This window comes from Alligator sinensis, unplaced genomic scaffold (genome assembly GCF_000455745.1).
Source record: "Alligator sinensis unplaced genomic scaffold, ASM45574v1 scaffold647_2, whole genome shotgun sequence".
NCBI lineage: Eukaryota > Metazoa > Chordata > Crocodylia > Alligatoridae > Alligator > Alligator sinensis.
In genome coordinates, this window is record NW_005841832.1 from 2,345,817 (window position 1) to 2,355,490 (window position 9,674).

Here is a 9,674-nt window from a genome sequence, read left to right on the forward strand (position 1 = left end):
AATCATGAAAGCTAATGGCACTTTATCGTGCATCAGCAGATGCATGACGAACAGAACCAAGGAGGTGATAATTCCCCTCTATCGGGTGCTGGTCAGACCGCAGTTGGAATACTGCGTGCAATTTTGGGCACCACACTTCAAGAAGGATGCGGATAACCTGGAGAGGGTCCAGAGAAGGGCCACTCGTATGGTTAAGGGCTTGCAGGCCAAGCCCTATGAGGAGAGACTAGGGCACCTAGACCTCTTCAGCCTCCGCAAGAGAAGGTTGAGTGGTGACCTTGTGGCTGCCTATAAGTTCATCATGGGGGCACAGAAGGGAATTGGTGAGGCTTTACTCACCAAGGCGCCCCCGGGGGTTACAAGAAATAATGGCCATAAGCTATTTAGACTAGATTTAGGGAGCAGATTTAGACTAGACATTAGGAAGAACTTCTTCACAGTTAGAGTGGCCAAAGTCTGGAATGGGCTCCCAAGGGAGGTGGTGCTCTCCTCTACCCTGGGGGTCTTCAAGAGGAGGTTAGATAGGCATCTAGCTGGGGTCATCTAAACCCAGCCCTCTTTCCTGCCATGCAGGGGGTCGGACTCGATGATCTATTGAGGACCCTTCCGACCCTATCATCTATGAGTCTATGAATCTATGGCCTGTGGGCTCCCGTTGGTCATCGTGTGCACCTGTCACTGTCACAGCAGCTGCCCTGCAATAATTTACAAAGTGGACTGTTTTGGATTCTGCCCCTGTTGCCAGTTTGCAAACCTGGCTCATGTACTTGGCCCAGAGGAACAGTAGGGCATCTGGCATTCCTTTGCCTCCAGACGATTTCACTTTGTACAGTTTGGTCCTCCGCCCTTTTTCCCATTTGGAGTTCCAAAAGAAAACACACATGGCTCTTTGGATGACTTGCTCTGAGAGAAAGAAGACTAGCCCAATGTAGAGAAGTATCAGCAGTAACATCGCCTTCATGAGTGCTCCCCCCACCATTGACAGGCAGTGTGATTGCTATAATCCCAGTCTCTGTTTTGTCTTGGCATCTGTCTTTTCCCATCTGGCCCATCAGCTCTGGATCAAACTCCACCCCAAGGATCTGTACCCCCTCGCATGGGATGGAGACCCCCAGGTCCCTGAGTTTGCCCAGGACTAGGCAGGTGCTTTTGCTTACATTGCTTACATTGAGCTTGGCCCCTGCTGCTGCTCTGTATACCTGGGTGCGTTGTAGTGCTCTTTCCACCAAACCCTTGTCCCTGCATATGATGTTGGATGCTCAGTGGGAGGGGAGCAGATTTGGAAAGATGTTATTTTGAGATCTGGTGCTCTTTGAGTATGGGTTCAATGATCCTGATACTAGATCTTACTAGATCTTACTAGATATGACAACCAGGGTGTGTCTACACAAGCATTTACTGCACAGCAAATTTACTATGCAGTAAGCAGATTTAGGCCGACATCTACACATGCAGGCGTTAAAGTGCAGTAATGTTATGTTTGAACTGACTTGGGAGTACAGTCAGTCCACACACATGGACCCAAGTCAGTCCACACACAAGGTGCTACTGCACAGTAATGCATCTTCAGGTGTGTTACTGAGCAGTAAATAATCAGAGATAAATTTGCTACCTTCATGATGCAGATAGCAAATTTAGACCCAAGTCAGTGTAAGTCACCATACTTACTGCACAGTATGGGCATGCACACGTAGACATGCACCTGTACTGCGCAGCAACTTAGGTTACTGCGCAGTAAATATGCACATATAGAGGCACCCCCAGTGTAAGGTAATAAGCGGTAGTAATATAACTAAGGTTGAGCAAGGGGAGCATTTGTCCCAAGTAGAGATTTAAAGGGTGGCCTCCCAGAGAGCCAAGGCCACAGGGATTGCTGAAGCCAGTGGGAGGAAATCTACAGCAGCAGGAGCCCTGAGTCCCTGCCAGGTCAGCTGCTACAGCCAGAGTGGCATTATACTGTACCTAGAAGCAGTAGCCACAATCTCTAAATGAGGTAAGATTTGCTTGGAGCTTCCACTCCACACAACTTTCCTACACCCAGGCCACTGAAACAGTTAGTGACACCTCTTGAGTAGAGCATTTCTTGTTGCATTGACTAGGTTAGTGCAATGTATTAGCATGCCTTGTTCAAAGAAGTGGCCTATATCCCCTGTGGATTGTCCTTGCTGGGTAATGGAAGTGTTTAAATTGGTGCAATATGTGTTCCATTATTCCCCTCAAAGCAGATGAATTGTTTGGTAAGGGACTCCATTTTCCCAGTGTGCTAGGGATGCTTACTGGGTATGTGGAGGCAAGCTAGGAGCCCATCTAATGCCCCGTACCAGAGCCAAAGGACCTGCCCCAATCCTGGCCAATCCCCACCCTGAGGCAAGCTGAGCTGAGCTGCAGGCCCCTCATCACTAATGGCAGATAGCAGCTGCAGCACTGGCCCTCCCCAGGGGGACCCACCAGGCACAGCAACAGCAGCAGCACATTCTTGGGGTGGGGGCCTGATTGCAAGCAGTCTGGGATGAAGAAGGGAGGTGAGGTGACCCTTGTAGGGTGGAGGTCTGTGATCTTACAGGCAGCACCCTAGGCTGGGTCCCCACCTCTCACGAACCCCCATTTCCACTTAGCCTTGGCCTGGAGGCTTCAGCACATAGTGCAGGTGGCGGCAAGAGATGAGGAGGCTGAAAGCCTCCTTCCCCTCCTTGCTTCAGAGCTGTGCATAAGGGCTCATCTGGATCTTAACCCATGAGCTTCCAGGTTGAATGGGCAGCTGGCAGCCACCGCTTATCAGTGACAACAGCATGTGTGTGTGCAAAGGCAGGAACAAAGAGGCCCTCCCATTGGTAAAGGGAGGTGCCTGCCAGCAGAGCAGGAAGGGCCCCAAAGTGGCCCGACTTGGAGGAACTGGCAGTGCAGAAGCCAGTGCTCTCTTTCCCACACCAGTGGGCAAGGAATGCAACCCACCAGATGGGAGGGAGTGATGGGAGGGAGTTAGGCAAGGCACTGGGCTGTGGAGCAGAGTGGTTCAGGAATATTTGGGCAGGGCAGGTTGCTGGTGGGAGCCGTCATAGCGGTGTGTGGTAGCACCAGTGCTTGTGTTTGACAGATCGGGGGGAGGTCCCCAAAAATCAAGTTCGCCCAGGCCACCTTTTTACCCTAAACCTGATTCTGACACACAACATCAGCCCAATGAAGCCTAAGCAGGCTCTGCTTCAGTTTCCCCACTTACTCAGGTGCATGACATCTGGAACAAATCTGGTTAAATGGGCAAATTTTGGCCTTCATGGTGTATCTGTTAGTAAGGATTCCCTGCTAGCAGAGTCCTTAAGAATACAGTGGTAAAACTACATACTCACAGCAGGACTTAAGTACACTCATTATAACATTTTCCCCCTTCTTAACATCTCCTAATTACTTCTTGCCCCAATGATGATGGCAGTGATGATGAAGCGAGTGTCGCCACACTCTTTTGGAAGCATAAGGGCCGGAAAGCCAGCAACAGGTAGAATGGCTGGTGTCCATAAGACCTTGGGTGTCCAAAAGAAGGGCCATAAGGGCATTTGTACATGATGTGGTCGGCCATCTGTGTTGCCCCCAGGATTCCTTTTACCAGAGACCCCCAAGGATTGACACGGCCCCTTGTCCAAATTGGTGTCAAGTGAACTTTATTAGTAACTGCTAGGCTTATTACAAGCTTATTATCCTTGTAATACAACCTGGCAAGCGGTTCCTTCAGGTGTTACAACAGTGACCTTCAGTGGTACCAGCCTCAGATCCTCTGCTGGAGTGTGGGATGTTAGTTTCTGGATTCTTTGTTGCTCAAACAAGAATCCCAAGGCTGCTCCTGTCTCCCCAGGGTGGCAACACAAAACACACACTGTCTCTTTGTTTGTCCACTACTTTTGTAAATTTTTCATCTCAAACTGTCCAATCCTCAAGTTTCTTACCTCATCTTTTTAGATAAGGAACTCCAATCCTATTCTGTTTTTGGTTTCCTTTCCTTTTAGGGAAACTACTGTACCTGGTTAACCCACCGCACCAATCATAGCACTCACTTTTCTCAGTGCCTTATACGGCACTCTGTACAATTTAATTGCTCCATTCTGGGAAGGCCTAAAGTTATGCTAAAAGCCTGAGAATAACCCAGTTTGCCCATTGCAAACTGAGCTTGAGCACCAGAGCTGCAGCCAGTGTCATTGGAGAGGCCCCAAGAGTGCATGCTTGCTTGAAACCACCTGACATCTATTCTGAGACAGTTAAGAGCAGTTCAGGCCCCGCAAGGCAGCTGCCATCCTGAGAGGCAGAAACTGGTGTTGGGGATGAAGTTCTTTAGTTGCAGTTCTTGTGTAGCATATTTCCTGCTCACTGATGGGAGGTCTATGCTGTAGGTGATAGGCAGGGTTTTGTCCGATATATATATATTAGTGGTGTTTCATTTTAATCACAGAAAAATGTGGATTTGGGGTTACTTTTTAAATCTGATGTCCACAATGCCAGTGGGTTAGCTTGAAAGGCAGGGTGCTGGGGGAGTGCCTATTCTGGGATACAGCCATCACCAGACACCAGAGCAGCTGTTGTTGATTGTGGCAGGATATACAGTGGTGCTTCATCTATAAGATGGGGGGGAAATCTGGGCAGTGATAGATGAGGCGAGAGGCCCTAGTGATGGGACATCTCCCTCTGCCAAAGAATCATGGTCTGCTCCAGGGGAAGGGACTGGCAGAACAGATAGATTGGGCTGTCAAGAGTCTACACACATTTGGAACAACCATGGGTCAAGAGGCATTGGTGCCAGGGAGCACTAGGGCTGAAGATGACACCCCAGGGGGACATGAGAAGGTGGGCCAAGAGACTGCTGCTGATGTCTGTGTGCCCCTGAATAACACCAAACCAGCACAATGTCCAGACATGGAAATGGAAGAGAGCAGCACATTGCCACTGGTCCCAGTAGTGTCTAGGGAAGTGGAAGCCTGGATGTGGCTTTCATGAGCATTTTGCTCCCAGGACATCACCCTACCTATAAAACAGACAATGCAGGAGCCCCCTGGACCACATCAGAGAAAGGACAATGTGAGGCAAAGACTATGACTTGGAAAACCGGCAGGTGCCAATGACATCATGCCCACCCACAACGCCATGGATATTGATCCCATCTCCAAGTTTTGATCAAGGACAGCCCTTAATCAGTAATGGTAAGTGTCTCTCTACCTCCATGTTGTCAAGAGTGTGTGATGGCAAGGGGTGTTTGGTACCTGATGATCTTGTGGGAAGGTGTGGCGGTATAGAGACAGCTGGGTTCACATGTCACCCTTCTCCCTCCTACCACTTCTGCCAATTAGCAGACCCTGGGCGCATTGCATATGGTTATTTTTAGGCACTATGTTGCCATAGCAACATGCTTTAACAGGGGAGCACATCACTGCTGTGACATAGCTGAGGTGTCACGGCTTTTGCCCGCAAATGCTGTGGTGGCATAGCATCATGTGTAGACTCACCCCCTAAGCAGCAGAAAATACTGAGAAAAGTAGACTGAAAGAGGTACCCATGGGGTATTTTATTATCCCCCCGCCCCCCCAAACACAGTACAGACCACTCTCAGTCATCTCCAGAGTAAAAACTAGTACCCTCACCACGTTTCCCTGTACCCACCACTTCCAAACCACCTACTGACTGCAGGCTAAAAATATCTCCCTGTTTCATGTATTCATGCAGTTGACACACCAGTGCAAAGGAGGACGCAGCAGCAAAGGAGAGATGCAGGATGCAGCATGCAGGATGACATGCTGAAAGCTCTAGTCATGGCTGCTGATTTCAAGGCATGCGCAGCAGAAGACTGGCATCAAGAAATACATGAGCAGAATGAAATGTGGAGATGTGATTTTGAATCCCTTAAGGCTGACTTGGATGTAAGCCAGAGAATGCTTTCAGGTGGCTAAAAGCTCTGTAGCAGAGTATAATGAATACATGTATCAGGAGAGGGACTTTATGAAAGGGATCTTCAACAGCTTGGGAGTCAATTTTAGTGCTCCTAGGTGTTCAAGACCTGCTCGTACCAGCCACCCACACTCCCCCTGGAATCACAGGCATCCCCTACCATATCAGCCCTAAAAATGGAGGCCACGAGCTCCAGGCATAAGAGAAGGGCAAAAATTGCTATTACCTACTGGGCCCTGTGCACAGGGACCAACATCTCAAGGTAGCAGCAATAGGAACCCAGGAGTCCATGGATCCCACTGCTGGGTTTCCTACTGATCAGCAATCCAGTCAGTAGCCTGCTGGCAGAGCAGCCATAGCCAGAAAAAGTAATAATGGTCTGGGAGACAGCAGTGGCTTCTGCTCACATAATTTGAGTGCACCTTCCAGTGTCCTTTTCTTATTTCTCCAGCCCCTGCCTAATGCACCCCTCCAAGTTGTTGTTTCCTGGTTTGTATTATTTGGGAAGAAGGCACATTATACTGTGATGGTCACCATTGCCAGTTCTTCCCCTATTAACAGTTTGGACATACTATGCATGGCGTGTTTATGTGGCTTGACTTTTCATGTACTAAATAAATAAAGTTTGACAAATTTTCTCTTGACAGTGTGACTGTATCTATAAAGCTTCCTAGTATGCTCCCTGGGGGATACAATGGCACAGCCTCCACTTCTTTATAGGCAGGGAAATGTGGTCTGGGAAGGGCCAGACACAGGCATGGGTGAACGGGGTGACTGCCCAGGGCCCCAACACAAAGGGGACCCGAAAATGGTAATTTTTTTCAGTTGTCCAATTATCATTATCATCTCTGGCAAAGGAGGCCTAGGGCCGCCAGGAGTCTAGGTACAGTGCTGGGTAGGGGGAGGAGAGTGAAGCCCCCATGTCAGGACCCAAGGGAAGAGTGGCAACTGCTGGGAAGGGGGTATCTAAAAATACTGCCTCTGTTTGTCAGCATTGGGAAACAACCAGACCAGCCTCTGGGCTCAGTCTGGCTCTGGGTAACCCCCCATTTCCATCCCCCAGAGAGGGGCTTCAGGGACCCTGTGTGGGGGATCACTCCATCCACTCTGGTACTGTGACACAGGAAATGAAGCAAGATGGACCTGTGGTCTCATCCAGTAAATGACCTTTCTTATATTCTGAGAGAGCCAACTGAGACCACCTGCCAGAAGGGGGGGCAGGAACTGCAAAAGACTTTCCCTTTATACTACAGATTCTAGTAATGACTGCTAATGCTACTGGCAAATTTCACCCTGGGGGCAAACCTAGACTGCATAGTAAAGTCAATGTAATGCTTTAACAGCCTATTAATGAGGCTGCCATACAGGATCCAGTCCCTGTCACACCCGTGTCATAGCATGTCATATTTGTAATTACTTTATTCCCAGGCAAGGACTGCTTTAACAATACACAACTATGCACCAGTGTGGGCACCATGTTAGGGATCTTCCTTCTTTTCAAACTTTTTCATGCCACGTTAATTGCAATAATCAACTTCAAGGCCCTAATTTTTAAGGCAGTTAAAAGACAGTGAAAGAGCTTTTTTTTTGGAGCGTTGGTGGTATAGTGGTGAGCATAGCTGCCTTCCAAGCAGTTGACCCGGGTTCGATTCCCGGCCAACGCAGCTCTCTTTTTGTACTATTTAGCTTCAATCTGTGTATTGAATCTGAATCCTTAATTTTAATCGTTGTATTGTTAATGTAATTAAATACTTATATTAGATGTCTATATTGTATACTACATTATATATTTATATTTTAGGAAACAAACGATAGTCCAATGATCCTCTGAGAAGGAAAAATTACAAAACTTTGTCAGAATGTAGGTGGTGGCTGAGTTGAAAGGATTTAGATATCTGTATGAAGAATAATGATGCCACAGCAGAGTGGCGCAGCGGAAGCGTGCTGGGCCCATAACCCAGAGGTCGATGGATCGAAACCATCCTCTGCTAGCTTTCTATTTCTAAAATAGCTTCCAGTTTGTCTTCTCCACACAGAATGCATCAGAACAAGGAATTTATACATTGGAGAGTTTATTGCTTTCATTATAAAATACAAACAATTTATGATTATCTATTATTTTATTCAGCACTGCCAGGAGCTTTACATCCCATGTTGGGGCTGCCCCTCCAATATCCAAGATTATTCCCCTGAGGCGGTTTAGCTGTGGATGAGAACCGGTGCTGGGATTGGGGGGGTTGAGGCGAATAAAAATGTCAAATGTTCCTCAGTTATGAGAGAAGGCATTGATAGAAATACAGAACTGAAGACTTTCTTAATCGAACTGATTACTTTCAACATGTCAAATTCTCAAATTGTAGGTGTGGGCCAATCAATTTCACCCCGATAGGCTTTTGTGGGGGGAGAGGGCGAGAAGGCTATAGGTATATGGCTGTAATCTTTGCATCCAGGAAACTGGGTTGGTGGCACCTTATAAACAACACCCTCAAAAAAAGGTTTCATATTAAAGAAGGAAATAATTCAGACGGGTTATATAAAAAGGACGTCTAAGCTGTTTCTCAAACAGAAAAAAGAAACAAATCTGTATAGGAGATGTCACTCTAAATGCCTTTGCTTATCCCCCAAATGGCCACAGGCGTTTGTTTCAGAGAAACCAAAGCCCAAAAGTCACCAAGTGTACTTCATTTGAAAGTGAAGGACTGGTTAGTGATTGGTGGGGAAGTCACGCTCTGCGCCTCATTGGTGACGACAGAGGAGCTTCGCAGCCGGAGGACTGCAGGGTTCCCGCCGGCTGCACTTTCAGTTCTCCCTTCCGTCAGACCCGATGGCATCTAGGTCATCACCAAGCCGGCCATCCACCACCGGGGGGGGCGTGAAGTGCATCTCGGGACTCATCTACGAGGAGACCCGCGGGGTGCTGAAGGTTTTCCTGGGGTACGACTGACGTGGACGTGGTCTATTCCTTGAGAGGCCAGGGCTGCACTCTGCACGGATGCGGTGGTTAAGCCTTTGGATGAAACCTAGAATAGCTGTTGAACCAGAAAGCTCTTGGGACCACCCATGATGCACAGAAAGACCTGGGCTTGCTCTATACCCAGATTCTAGTGTTGGTTGCATGGAGTATAAATATAGTGCCTAGCAGCTTCACCCCTCTCTTCTTACTTGCAGCAGTGCATCGCTTGCAGCTACAAGTTATTTTTATTGTGTGCTTCTGAGTTTCACAAACGTCTACGTGATAGCCAGCCTATTTGGTTTAAAGACTTTCAGAACTGCAAAACATGCTGAAAATTGGCTCTGTATCGAGAGGAAATTGGGAAAGGCGGATGGATATGCAAGCTTTAGAGACTTCGATATGCAGCAGCCACCGTATCTGAGCAGGATGGAATAATTTCTCCTTAGTAAATCTTTTTTGGGGGGGAAACTGTCTCAATATAAAATCTTGTCGCAGGGAAACGAGGTGCTGTTCTAGGTCTAGATATCGAAGTACTCCAACAGTTTCGTTGATTTTTTTTCCCCTCTTCATAATCCATCCCCTTGAAGCATTTTGGCGCCAAGCAGCACTAGGAGGCTGGACTCATTCATTTCCTGCATCCATCTTGCTAGTCTATGTGAATGATTGGAAACGGTTTTGAAGAGATTTTTTCTTTAATGAGAAACAATTAGAGAAAATAATACTTAGGAAAGCTATTTGATCTTTATCCTCTGCTGAAAGACGCCGAGTCATAGGAGCTGATATAGGAACCTGCGGTTAC

General features: G+C 47.7%; 2 non-coding genes across 2 annotated transcripts; both read left to right on the forward strand.

Annotated features, from left to right (window-relative positions):
- Positions 1-7,514: 7,514 nt before the first annotated feature.
- On the forward strand, positions 7,515-7,586 carry TRNAG-UCC. Its single transcript has one exon. It is a non-coding gene; the product is annotated as a tRNA-Gly (tRNA).
- A 255-nt stretch (positions 7,587-7,841) lies between these two features.
- Positions 7,842-7,913, forward strand: TRNAM-CAU. Its single transcript has one exon. It is a non-coding gene; the product is annotated as a tRNA-Met (tRNA).
- The last annotated feature ends 1,761 nt before the right edge of the window (positions 7,914-9,674 follow it).